At 36.7% G+C, this 15,171-nt stretch overlaps 1 pseudogene; it reads left to right on the top strand.

Moving 5' to 3' along the window:
* Positions 1,532–9,764, top strand: LOC109233273 (annotated as a pseudogene).

Raw genomic sequence — 15,171 nt, 5'->3', positions numbered from 1 at the left:
TTGTACAAATCCGTTAAAAACCTTCCCAGAAACCCGGTGTCACAAGTGCATGAGCGACTACTAATAAGTGAAATAAAATACAACATCTGTCCGAAATACAGGGGACAGGGAATAATATACAAATGCTGAAAGGAACTACACTAGCTGCGGTCGCCTCGGATGATGCAGCTCACCTAGTCCCAGAAACATCCGTGCTGCTACGCCCAGTAGGCTGCTAGAGGTATATATACCTGTGCAACAAAAATGCACAGAAGTGTAGTATGAGTACGTAATCAACGTGTACTCAGTGAGTATCCCGCCTAATTCCGAAGGGGTAGAGACGAGATGGCCAACTTCGACACTCACTAGAGGTCAATATCAATATTCAATAATGCGAGGATAATCATGGACTCATATAGTAGTTCTAATTCACGAAGCCAGGAAAACAGGTAAACACCTTCAATAATTAATCAAGGGCTTCCAAGGTTTATTCTTTATTATCTTTTCAATTTATATCAAGCCACGAAGGGCAAGTTTCACGATTAAAAATCCTTAAGCGACAAATAACATGCGCAAATCACACCGAGGCGACGGCCCGATCCAACAGAAATGTAAAATGTGCACTGCCGAGGGTCGAGCGGTACGAACCATAGATGCATCTATTTTCACCGAGGCCTTCGGCCCGTTCCATAAATAAACATATATATCCTGCTCGCAAATCATCCATGCGACGTAGGCACACATAAAATACATGCTCAAGTAGGGAATTAAGAGTTTACCGGGCTATTTTATCAAATAAAAGCCAAATCCTCTTTTACCAATTCAAGAAAACGATGTTTAATCCTTTTGAAATTCATTTACTAGTTCAGCTTGATTTCTAACAATTCAAATGTCAATAAGGTTCCAAGTATCCCAGGTATAGCATGCTTTGGGTCCTAGACTACCCGGACAATAGCATAATAGTAGCTACGCACGGACTCTCGTCACCTCGTGCGTACGTAGCCTCCACCACTAGGGGCACATAATTAATTTAACTCACCTATGGGGTAGTTTCCCCCTCACCAGATTAGAAAGGAGACTCACCTCGCTCCGAAGACTCATAACCGGCGTTCTACATCCTTCCGAAGGCTTGGACCAACACACAATACACCAAAACTAGCCAATTAACGACAAACTAATGAGAACATGCTCAAATACTTGTTAAAAATTCAGATTATATAAATTCCTTGCCCCGCTTAGTGAAATGACCAAAATGTCCTCGGGCCCACGTGCCCGGAATCCATAATTTCTCGAAAATAAAGATTACCCATAACCTTAGGAACTCAAATATATAATTTTCTCCTAATTCCATGCGCAAAATCGTGGCTAAATTCCAAGAATATGATTTTCTAGGTTTTTCCACCAAAACCCCAATTTTTATGCTAATTTTCATGTCTAATTCCATGGTATAGTCTTGTATTTAACTTGGAAATAATTAGGAGTAACTTACCTTAATATTGTTGATGAAATCTCTCCTTGAAGCTCTCCAAAAATCGCCCCCAAGCCATGCAAAATGGGTGAAATGAACCAAAATCCCGATTTAAAACATTTCTCTGCCTCCAGTCACTTCCGTTCCTGCGGAAATATAGCCGCTTATGCGGTTCCGCTTTTGCAGACAGTAGGCCGCTTCTGGGGCTTCCCTGGCTTAGCCCTTTTTGCTTCTGCGACCATACCACCGCAGATGCGGTTCCGCTTCAGCGGGACCTTGACCGCATCTGCGGTCCTCCCCAAAATCCTCTTTTCCGCTTCTGCGTCTCCCTTTCCGCTTCTGCGGCTCCGCATCAGCGGATCAAGGGCCGCTTCTGCGGTCTTGGCTGCCCCCACGCCCAACCGCTTCTACGGCTTCGTCCTCGCTTCTGCGGGGCCGCTTCTGCGGTCCCATTTCTGCGGAAGCGGAAATACCAGATACCAGATCCCTTCAGCTGTTCTTCAACTTCCAAATTTGATCCGTTAACGACCCGAAATTCACCCGAGCCCCCCCGGATCCCAACCAATCATATCAACCAATCCCAAAATATATTACGGACTTGTTCGAGGCTTCAAATCATATCAAACAACGCTAAAATCATGGATTACACCCCAATTCAAGCTTTATGAACTCTAAAATTTCAAACTTCTATTTCCGATGTTTAAACCTATCAAATCACGTCCAATTGAGCTCAAATTTTGCACACAAGTCATATTTGATATTATGGACCTACTCCAACTTCCGGAATTGGATTTCGACCCCGATATCAAAAAGTCAACCTCCGGTTAAACTCCTCAAAAACCTTCAAATTTCTATCTTTAGCCAAATGGCTTCAAAATGGTCTACGGACCTCCGAATTCACTTCTGATCGCGCTCCCAACTCCAGAATCACCATACGGAGCTACTCCTAGTCTCGGAATTCCAAACGGCATTGATAACACTGAAATGCTCTTCAAACCAAACTTATGAAATTCCTTCTAAAATGCTAACTTCCACAATAGGCGTCAAAACGCCCCCGGGTTATTCAAAATCCGCACCGGGCATACGCCCAAGTCCGAAATCATCATACGAACCTGCCGGAACCTTCAGATCCCGATTTCGAGGTCGTTTACTCAAAATTCCAATCCTAGTTCATTCTTTCAACTTTAAGCTCCCGAAATAAGAATTCTCTTTTCAAATCAACTCTGGACTTCCCGAAATTCCATTCCGTCCACGCGTACAAGTCATAATACCTGAACTGAAGCTGTTCATGACCTCCGACTGCTGAACGGAGCGCTGGGACTCAAAACGACCTGTTGGGTCGTTACAGCACACGTCATGGTGTAAAACCTGAAGTTTATCAATATTGATAATTTATTCAGTTGGCATAATTGGTTTAGCCATATCAATTTAAGTATGATGTGCAAAAATAATAGATAACTCACATGGGTAAATATTAAACAACTAGAAAATTCTTTATGAATTCTCTTATGTTACTTGTTCTCATTAATTAATAGACCAACTAAAAGTGGGGTTGAATCCCATGAATGCCGGAAATATCAAAGGTGAATATGGGCCCATTCATCTGCCATGTATACCACATAAGATGCATCTATGAGATGGTTACATGTACAATTATTATTAACTCGCAACATGGTGTTTTGCGAGGTAACTTGCTCAATAATTTAATTTCGAGCATAATTTTCAGATTTTCTATTCAAGAAGTTCATCTTGATAAGTTAGTTTACATCACAGTTGGTTTAGCAAAATAATTTATTGAGTGCCTCCACTTAATAGCTAAACTATTGCTTATGAAAAGTACTTCTTCTTTTTTGTTTTTCTCTTTCTTTTTCTTTGGCCTTCTTCCATTGAGTAACAGTGAAATAACATATCCTCTGAAATAAAAAAAGTATTGATGAAATCAACAAGTAAATATTTATTCCTGTAGAGCTTGGAGGAACTTCATTGTCATTATTAGAATTAGTATCCGTGCCCACGCGTTGCGCAGGAATACCGTATACATAAAGGAGCATGAAAGAATTTCGATTTTGCGGAGTTTGAACATTCGTAAAAAAGTTGGATGAGTTCCACACCTTCCATTTACATGTCTTTAAAGAGTTTCAAAGCTTCATCAAAATTTTCATTCAACACATAGCCATCACTAATTGCTGCCTAAGAAAAATACTTTTATACTTCAACCTATTAAAAGTCCGCCTTCCCAGTTCAACCCTGAAACTTTTCGAATACATAATAATGCAGCTCTTTTCCATGGTACTGGTTCTTCTTAACATCTCCACACAAAGAAAGACTGTAAATGCATCAAATTTTCAAACTTCAAATTGCAACTCCTTAAAAAAAACATAATTTATCATTCAAAATTCTGTCTTTAGACCCTTATACCTTAAAATCACAACATTAAACGACAATATATTCAGGTGCAGCATTTCACGAGATTAATAAAGAGATGCCAATGGCACATACCTGAAGCACACGTCGAACTTAAAAGAACCGGTTTTCACCAAGAGTCTCAAAGGACTAACAAACACTTACATCTTAACATGGAATAGAATTTCTTGAGATCAAGTGCACCAATTAATGTTAATAAGGAGAGACATGTACTTGAATATGTTATTGCGAAAGATCATTTACTTCACAAACTGACACCTGATAAGAAATCAACAATAGAATAAATACATTAAATAGGAATACCTCAAAGAAAACATTGAGCGTGAATAAATTTTTACAATAAAAGGGAGTAGATAAAGAATATTATGTAATAATGCTGAAGCATATTTTTGCTTAAGAGAAAATGTACAAATTTTCACGTTAAAATGGATGTCTTTCCACAGTTATTATAACATGGTATTTTGAACAAAAAAATAAATAAATAATGAAGGACATAATGTGAAAAGTGAAGTGGAGCCGAATTTAGTTGTTTTGAGAGTTTGCATAGACAAATTCATAAGTTAAAACCTCCTTAAGCTCTTATATGCATTCAAATTCGGCTGTAAAAAAAATTATCACACAATAAAAAGAACAACTGAACAAATATCAGAACTAACAATTCCATCAATCAAGCAAATAAAACTACACAGGTCAGCACCAACCATTAAGCTTTGCAATAATCTTTTCAAAACTTACTAAAAATAATTTTATAAAAGAAATAAATTTCCACATCGTTGCATAAAACTTTTTATGGCAAGATCATCATAATGCTTCTTAAACTAACCACAAACATGCGAAACCAAAAACTTACTTCATAAGGTCTGAAAATACGCTAGAATTTTTGTACAAAACCAATAATAGCAAAATAGTTAATTTGAAGTTAATAAAAATTACTCAATACATATAAACCTCATCGCGACTGTTATCAGTGATTTCCTTCATCTGTAGAACCTCCAAAAATAGAAATATTGGTATTCACAAATTACCTGACTTCATATGGGTTGATCTTCACTTTGGGGCTAGCAGACGTAATTGTCTCATCATGAGTGGATGATTTGAACACAAGAACCTTCATGTTAGTAGCCTTAATGAATAAACTTTCGAGAACATTGAATTCCTCCTTTGTTGATCATTTTTAAAGGTGAAGCAAAAAGTTAAGAGATTACTCATTATGGGTAAACCACCAATCACCGGAGATCGAATTGACTTTCAATTGAAATCATTTGTAATTTTATGATATATGGATATGAAATTTTCTGATATTTCAAGTGCACCATGGTAGCTTGATATTGACTCAACTGGTAACTCTGTAGAAGTGAGAGCAAAAGAAAATAAAAGCGTTAAAATAAAAATACTATGCTATAACAAAGAGATGATGCACCGGCAAAATAGAATTTTTCTTGTCAGAAAGCGCAAAGTTGTTAAAAGCACAACGAAAGAAAATGAAAATTGAGTTCAAAAAATATCTGTATAAATATACAGAGAATCTTAACCTAATTTGTGTATATAATGTAGTTGAAGAAGTCCTCTTTCCAATGGCATAAGCAGATCATAATTTCGACGTGCCTACAGCGAGCTGTATTATTTTTTAGTCGGGACGCGCAAAGCTATAAATGTATAATGACAGAAATTTAAAACTGAGTTCAAAAGAGTATTTGTATAAATGTTAAAAGAATGGACCACAAGTTATATTTACAACTACGATACAATAAAAATAAATATATAATGAACACTAATATATACTAAAACGCTGAAGCAATTCTAGATATTATGCATCTTACAAAATTTCAGTGCTCGATATATCACACTCACCGTGATACATGAGCCATCAAACACACGTGACTGAAGTTATATTTGAACACCAACATTTACTCTGCAGGATATTGTTGTATTGTTCCAAAACTTTATTAGTAAATACTACAAAAAGGGCAACCCGGTGCACTAAGCTCCCGCTATGAGATTTTTTAAAGCATTACTTATCTAGTATCCTAATTGGGCTTTGTATATTTTTCTAATCAAAATGAGTAGATCTCTTAGCATTCATATCTTCGTTTATGGGAACTGACCCTACAATACATGAGAGAAATAAACATGATAGACTTAAATATTGAGATTGAAGACCTGGAACTCAATCATTTGAAGATGCATATTTGCACAAACATAAATAACAAAAAAGGATAAGGAGTGAATTCTGCACCTGTGCGCCGTATTTTTTTTTTATCAACATCAGCAGATAAGTTGCTATCCAGATCTTCATGTATGGGAATTAGCCCTACAGTACATGAGAAAAATTAGACGGGTGGCCTTAAATATTGATATTGAAGCATGATGCATATGTATGTCACTTATTTGAAATGAGAATTATTGTCCTAGATTGTTTCCTTGGAAATTATCATCTGTTTTAATGTCAGCCTCAGATTGCTGTCCTAGTTTTTGATTTGTTGTCTGGTAAACACAATTGTGAATCCAACTTTAAGAAATAGATAGAGTAATATTTGTACTGCACAAAATTGTTTCATATATAAGCAAAACTTCTGTATGCTCGTCCTAAAGAAAAAAAAAACTTTCAGATGATAAACTTTCAGAAACAGAAATAGAATACCGGTTGTACACATAATCGTTTAATTAATACAATTTATTGTGGAAAATATATCCGTTAAACCAGCAAAGAAGAGAAACTTTAAAACTATGTAAAGTTGAATATGTTACCTTTACATCTTGTAAAATCAACTCTATGAAATTTGGTATTTCAGGCTTGAAACGATCCGGAATTTCTCACATTCGAAGGGCTCTAACTTTGAGATTCTATTGAGTTGCTTGAAATTTGACTGATTTTATGAAGCGTTGTAACCATATTTGTAAAGTTGTGTATTTTGAGCAAAAAAAAAAAAAGGGAACGGAAAAGAAAATAAAAGGAGGAGCAGACGTTTGGGACAGTATCAGTGTAGGAAACAGTTTTTAGGTTATGGAGTTAGGTTTTGATACCCACGTTTGCAAAGACGATCGTGGAGTATTTGGGATCGTGGAGTGTTTTTTTTTCTTTTCTTCCTGTTTGTAAAATTTTCTATTTTTTATTGAATTTTCAGGTTTTAATAAACTAAATAAAAAATTAATAAAACAACGTGGGTGTCAATTCTTTTTGAATTGATTAGACGCACGTGAAGCGTTTTAGTTTTTCTTTTTTCCTATTTCGATGTAAAAATTTTGTTTAAATTTTTTTGGCGAATTTAGGTTTATAATAAATTAAAAACTAATAAAAAATTTAGGAGTCTATTTTTTGGAATTGGAGTAATTGTAATTTTTTTTTAGTTTTTAGTTTCAATAAATATATGCCCAAAAACGTGGACTCCATGATGTGAATAAATTTTGTAAGTTTTTTTTTCATATTTTAAGTTTTTTTGAATCTCCAAATTTATTGGAGGTTGGTCCTAAAACTTTACACATGTTGATATTTGGTTGTGACACTTGGCACAATAATATGGCTTTGCTTCTCCTATTCTATATAGATAGATTTTATAATGAAAGGAAGAACAAATGTTTCAATATATTTTTGCTTTTAAATCTCTACATATATCTAACTTGAATTAAATATATGTATAGATTTATTTGATTTTATTCAACAGATGGTTAAAAAAAATTCTTTTTCCTAAAATGTTCGCGAAGTCAAATCAAAGAGAACGTGAGATGAATGAGCGAAATTGAATTGCATTCTCGTTATATATTTCTTTTTCTATTCTTTTCCCTTTTCCAAATTTTTTCTTTCATTTCTTTTTCTTTCCATTCATATTCCTTAATCGTCCTCTCCATTATTCATCCCCTAAAATCAAATAAGCTCTTATTCCAGCAAAAATGTTACCCGTTCTCTTATCCTCTCACATTTTTTTGTCCGTCCTTTTTCTACAGTCTAGTATTAGTTTTCTTTCCATTTTCTCTCCTCTTTTCTACTGCTACTCCATAAGCACACAACTTTGACCTTCCCTGTCACGATCCGGAATTTCCACCTTCAGAATTGTGATGGTGCCTAATATTTCACTTGTTAGGCAAGCCAACCTCAGAGAATTTACAAAATCAACTTCTGCCAATTTTTATTAACAGAGTTAATTAAGCTAAACAGAAGCTAAACAGAGTTTGCGAAATATTATAAAATCCAAAATATCTAAAACATTTAGGATCTGGAGTCACAACTCACGCGCTACTTTGATTTACTACAAACAGAGTCTGAAAGATAATACACCGTTCTGAAGGAAAAGAAACAGTAAAATGACAAGACTAGAAAGAGACTCCAGGGTATGCGGACGCCAACAAATCTACCTTGGTCTCCCGACGATCAAGTCCAGCTGCTAACCTCACGATCAGCTAGGACCGATACCGAAATATGCACAGAAGTGCAGTGTAGTATCAGTACAACCGACCCCATGTACTACTAAGTGTCGAACCTAACCTCGGCGAAGTACTGACGAGGCTAGGACAAGACACCACAAAACAAACTTGTACAGTATAATATTGGGAGGGGATCACAAGATAAAGGATCACAGCAGAATCTAGAACTTTGATCAACCGGTATAATTAGAACGGATAAGGACAAGTAATCACAGCAAAAGAAAGTACACGGCATCACCCTTCGTGCATTAACTCTCTTATAACATGATACGGCATCACCCTTCGTGCAATAACACTCACAATATGGCACGACATCACCCTTCGTGCGTTAACACTCACATAACATGGCATCCCACAGCGTGCATTAACAGTCTCCCTCACCAAAACGATGAACAATAACTCTAGGGAGATAGAAATATCAAGAACCACTACCAGAAAATGGATCTATGGGAACAGTTATTTTGGCAACGGTTTGTAAACCGTTGCCATAGAGTAGATATAGTAACGGTTGCAACCGTTACAATAGAACTTTGGGTGGTATAGCACACTTTAGACATAAAACCGTTGCAATTGTAACAAAAACCGTTGCCATAGAGATTTGTTTAGCAACGGATTTGTAAACCGTCCCAATAGACATGTATATTGGAACGGGTTTGGAAAAAAAATTCTATGGGAACGGTTATTCATTTCCCTCATTTTTTTTTTTTGCTAAAATTCACTAGCCCGCCAAGTGACTTGTCATTTTATATTTTTTTAACTAATTTAATAAAGTACATAAAATAAACCCTACCTCCACCTCCAGTAGTGTATCGAGACGGGTGGCGCTAAAGAAAACTCGGCTAGAAATGGATGAAGAAGGGATCCCACCCACTGCTTTAAGAGAAATATCACTTCTTCAAAACCAATTCTCTCTACATCGTTCGTCTCCTCTGTGTCAAACAAATAGACAAAAATGGGAAGCCCCTACTTTACCTAGTTTTTGAGTATTTGGATACTGATCTGAAGAAATTCGTCGATTCTCACCGTAAAGGTCCTAATCCTAGACCTCTACCTCCTTCTCTCATCCAGACTTTCTTATATCAATTGTGCAAAGGGGTCGCTCACTGCCATGTCCATGGAGTTCTCCACAGAGATTTGAAGCCACAGAACCTATTAGTGGACAAAGAGAAGGGCATACTTAAGATTGCTGATTTGGGTCTTGGAAGGGCTTTCACTGTCCCAATAAAGAGCTACACCCATGAGGTTAACATTTTTCTCTCTCTTAATACTGGCATTGCCCCCTAAATCACCAGAAAGATATAGAAAGAAAAAGAAATCTGGAAGTTAAGATTGCTGATTTGGGTTTATTCTTTTTGTTCAGATTGTTACTCTATGGTACAGAGCTCCTGAAGTTTTGTTGGGATCTACTCAATACTCAACTGCAATTGATATGTGGTCTGTGGGATGTATTTTTTGGGGAGTTTGTTTGAGTTGATCATGCTATTTACTCTTGTAGACCAATTCTCTGCTTAGATTTTTTGCTTGTTTTAAGTTAGAAATATTTTCTAATTCCTTTGTAATGTTCCTGTTATCTGATGCTTTGAATCATACTCCATTTTAACCTTTTCTTCTCTTTGACTAGTTTCTTGTAGCACTGTTTGTTCGATATATTTTTTGACATGATAATTTTAATATGCTATTTGTAGTTACCGATGGAAATTTTTGTTAGGCGTAAGTTTGTTCTTATATTAAGTAGAACATATTAGTTCCATGGGAAGATAATTTTAAATGCTTGGTTTGAACTTCGCAAGAAGTTGGTTTTGGGCACTTTATGTTCTTTTAGTATCACATTTATATAACATATGGAAGGGCTTTGGGTTGCTTTAAGATGTCTTAAGTTCTAAAAATACTTTTTCATATCTCAGAGGCTGTTTTTAGAGAATTGGTATATTTGACAGAGTGGTTGAAAAATACGAGGATGGACATATTAAAGTAGGTCTTAAGGCTCCTATGAGGCGCCCTTACGCCCTAAAGCTAGGTGAAGCATAGCTTATGTCTATGTTGTAATCAACTATAACAGTAGCTTCTGGCATAGTGTAATTGCTCTTTAGTTTAAGTAGCAAACACCTCAGACAAAGCTACTGCTGAGTGTCGAGGCGAAAAGGAATTTTCAAGGGTGTTTTCCACATAAGATTTGAGGTATTAAGTATTAACAACAATGTCTATGTTGGATTCAGCTATAAATGGTCGAAGTATAACGGAGAATAAAATTTACTTATTTGTTATAGTAGATAGGTAAATTTGGACATTTCCCCAAGATTTTGTAATTAGCTGCAACCTCTAGCAAAAGATGGTTCTTTACTACTACCGTCTTGTGTGAGTGCAATGCATGAAATGACATTAAACATCTTTTTCTCCTTGTGCAGCCGTTTGATGAATATGAATCTTTCTGGAAGTTTAGCTCCTGAGCTTGGACAACTATCCCATCTTAAAATTATGTGAGCTATATTATTTCACATATAACATTATTCAATATGTAATAACAAAATGGAATTTTTAACTTATTTTTCTATTATATATGCAACTTACTGTTTTATAAAATATATTTTTAATTCTCTTTCTCATAGGAATTTCATGTGGAATTATTTGACTGGAAGTGTACCGGGAGAGATTTGAAACATCAAGTCTTTGAAACTTCTGTAAGTTGGATGGAATTGAGTTCCTCTTGTTATTTGGTTCCATATTGATTTACTAATGTTGAAGCCGAGTAAAGGGGAACCTTGGGGTAACTAGTAAAGTTGTTGCCATGTGAGCAGGAGGTCACTCGAGCCGTGGAAACAACCTCTTACAGATGTGCAAGGTAAGGTTGGGCACAATAGACCCTTGTAGTCCGGCCCTTCCCCAGACCCCGCGCATAGCAGAAGCTAGTGGACCAGGCTGCCCTTTAAAGCCAAATGCTTGTGAAGAATATGTTCTAAAAATTTGTCCATTGGTTTGATCCAAGTGCAATTATGTTGATATGCAGGCTCTTGAACGGAAATCGGTTTTCAGGATGTTTACCTGATCAGCTTGGATATCTCTTGAACCTGAGAATATTCCAGATAGACCAGAACCAGATATCCGGAAGCATTCCTAAATCCTTTCCCATTTAAATAGTATGCAACATATGTGAGTGCAACTCATTTTGATTGTTATGAAAATTGGAAGAAGTCTAAGGTTTTATCTTTGTTTATCTTATGTGAACATATCTTGTGTCTGCAACCACTTCAATAACAACTCACTGAGTGGTCAAATTCCTAAAGAACTTTCCAATATCTCCACTCTGATTCACTTGTAAGCTAACGGAAGAAATTCTTGTTAGCTTCTCTTCTTCAGAACACGTTTTCGTAACTTTAGAATGACTTTATCTTGGTTGTGAACTAATGGAGTAATGTTTTTGTGATGATACTTTCTATCAACAGGATTTTGGACAGTAATAATCCGGAAGCATTCCTAAATCCTTTTCCCATAGGTGGCTCACCTCGCTCCGAAGATCCATAACTGACATTCCACGCCCTCCCGACGACTCTAATTGATGCACCACGCTCCAAAACTAACGGTTACGCAAATCCATTAATATATGCTCAAATATTCATTACAATCTAATTTATAGCAATTCCTAACTCCGATCAAAAAGTTATCCAAAATGCCCTCGCGCCCACGCGCCCGGAATCCGAAATTTTTCGAAGATAAAGATTACCCATGACCTTAGGAACTCAAATATATAATTTTCACCAAATTCCATACTCAATATTATAGTTAAATTCCAAGAATATAATTTCTAGGTTTTTCCCTCAAAACCCCAAGTTTTTCTACACAATTCATGCTTAAATCCACACATAATTGATGTATTTAACTCATAATAGGTGAGGATATCTTACCTCGTCGTTGATGACGAAAATCCTCTCTTGAAGCTCCCCCAAAAATCGCCCAAGCCATGAAAAATGAGTGAAATGAACTCCAACCCCAATTTAAAACATCCCTTCTGCCCCAGCACTTTTCGCACCTGCGGTCTATTGACCGCTTCTGCTGTTCCGCAGGTGCGGCTGCTCTACCGCATCTGCGGTCCTTCCAGGCCCCCCTCATTTCCGCTTCTGCGACCACTCTACCGCAGATGCGGCTCCTCGACCGCATCTGCAGCCCCCTTCACTTTGGTCCAAACTGCATCTGCGACTCCCCTGGCCGCATCTGCGGCTCCGCACCTGCGGCCCATTTTTCGCAGGTGCGGTTATGACAGCAACCAGCAACCTTAGCCCGTCAAAATTCCATTTTTGATCCGTTAACCACCCGGGGCCCCCGGGACCCCAACCAATCATACCGACCACTCCCAAAATATATTACGGACTTGCTCGAGGCCCCAAATCACATCAAACAACACGAAAATCATGAATTACACCCCAAATAAAGCTTTATGAACTTTAGAACTTCAAACTTCTATTTCCGATGTTTAAACCTATCAAATCACGTCCGATTGACCTCAAATTTTGCACACAAGTCATATTCGACATTACAGACTTACTCCAACTTTCGGAATCGGATTCCGACCCCGATATCAAAAAGTCCACTTCTGGTCAAACTTCTCAAAAACCTTCAAATTTCTATCTTTTAGCCAAATGGCTCCAAAATGACCTACGGACCTCCGAATTCACTTCCGATCGCGCTTCCAACTCCAGAATCACCATACGGAGCTATTTACAGTCTCGAAATCCCTAACGGACATCGATAACACTGAAATGCACTTCAAGCCAAACTTATGAAATTTCTTCTAAAATGCTAACTTCCACAATAGGCGCAAAAACGCTTCCGGGTTATCCAAAACCCTATCCGGGCATACGCCCAAGTCCGAAATCATCTTACAAACCTGCTGGAACCTTCAGACCCAAATTCCGAGGTTGTTTGCTCAAAATTACCATCCTAGTTCATTCTTTCAACTTTAAGCTTCCGAAATGAGAATTCTCTTTCCAAATCAACTCTGGACTTCCCGAAATTAAATTCCGACTACACGCACAAGTCATAATACCTGAAATGAAGCTACTCGCGGCCTCAGGCTGCTGAACGGAGTGCTAGAGCTCAAAACGATCGGTCGGGTCGTTACATATACTTTCTATCAACAGACTTTTGGACAGTAATAGTCCGGAAGCATTCCTAAATCCTTTTCCCATTTAAATAGTATGAAACATATGTGAGTGCAACTCATTTTGATTGTTATGAAAATTGGAAGAAGTCTAAGGTTTTATCTTTGTTTATCTTATGTGAACATATCTTGTGTCTGCAACCACTTCAACAAAAACTCACTGAGTGGTCAAATTCCTAAAGAACTTTCCAATATCTCCACTCTGATTCACTTGTAAGCTAATGGAAGAAATTCTTGTTAGCTTCTCTTCTTCAGAACACGTTTTCGTAACTTTAGAATGACTTTATCTTGGCTGTGAACTAATAGAGTAATGTTTTTGTGATGATACTTTCTATCAACAGGCTTTTGGACAGTAATAATCTTTCAGGATACCTTCCTCCTGAGTTTTCAGCATTTCCGTCTATTCGGATAATGTAAGTCCCTACACACACACACACACGATTTACATATATTGAACCTCATATGCAACTTTCATCTGTTGTATGTGCGCAAGATGTAAAACTATATCTTGACAAGCAATGTCTCTTTCTGAATTTTCTTATGCAACCAACTTGATAACAACAATTTCAGCGGATCCGGTGACTCTGAGTTTCAGCATGATGTAGCCGAGATGGTTCGAAGGCTGTCTTTATTTCCTGGTGACTCTGACTTTCAGCAATTGCTACACATATTCAGGTATGCCTATGATCTATCACCAAGTCCTTGCAAAGTATCTTTCTTCCCATCACTACCATTTAATCAATCAGATAATTATACCGATATTCTCTTCCTCCTACTTTTCTGCAAAATTCCAACATCATCTTCTTTATCTGATTGTGTAAATCTTCTAACCATTTCAAAATGTCCACCACCCTTTTTTATATAAATTCAATGAACTGGTGCTTTTTTTATTATTATTCACAACACTAAGAACATGTATGTGTAATAAAAAAGGATCAAGAATCTACTAATACTTCAATAAGAAAGGCTTAAGGAAAAAATAAGCACATGTAGATGAATAAGGCTTCCTGTTGTGCTTGTTAGATATGCTTCTCAAGGAGTTGAATAGTGGTGTAAAAAGGAACTGTTTTCCTCGTAATTTTAAAAGTTGTGGTTTCTCCTCCTTCAAAACATCGATCATTGTCATTTTTTGGAATAGTGGCATGTTGCTTTAATTAGCTAGACCTTGCCAACTAATCAAAATATATTTTAAAACACACGTAATCATTTGCAATGTATCTGTTGAGAAAGTTGAATATATTGATTAATAAGTAGTACTACTAAGGCGTTGTAACGTTCCATTACTAAGACGTCTTTTCCAGTTGCCACTATTAGTTACCAATAGTGTTGTAAGTTGAATACATTGATTAATGGTCGTCAGTTACTGATACATTGATTAATAGTCATCAGTTACTCATAATCCTTCCTGTGATGTAGAAGCTATAAATTTCATTAGTGTTTTATGACTGAAATGCTTCCATTGAATTAGTATGATAAGTTGATTGCACTACTTATTATTCACTGTTGGTTATTATTTGGTTGACTCATTTGCAGAAAAAGTTATTATAATTGTTATTCCTGCCTATATAATTTTCTTACTCTACCATATGTTGTGATATGAAATCAGGCATTAGCTAGTGGTCACAAAACCAAATTTGTGCAAACTGACTTCTTTTCCTTTTAAATCCTATAACGAGATTAATTTGATATGTTGTTCTTTTTTAGTAGCTTGCATGTACATTTAATGTCC

This window comes from Nicotiana attenuata, chromosome 1 (assembly GCF_001879085.1).
Source record: "Nicotiana attenuata strain UT chromosome 1, NIATTr2, whole genome shotgun sequence".
NCBI lineage: Eukaryota > Viridiplantae > Streptophyta > Magnoliopsida > Solanales > Solanaceae > Nicotiana > Nicotiana attenuata.
The sequence above is the reverse complement of the archived record's forward strand: the minus strand, read 5'-3'. Positions and strand labels throughout refer to the sequence as shown.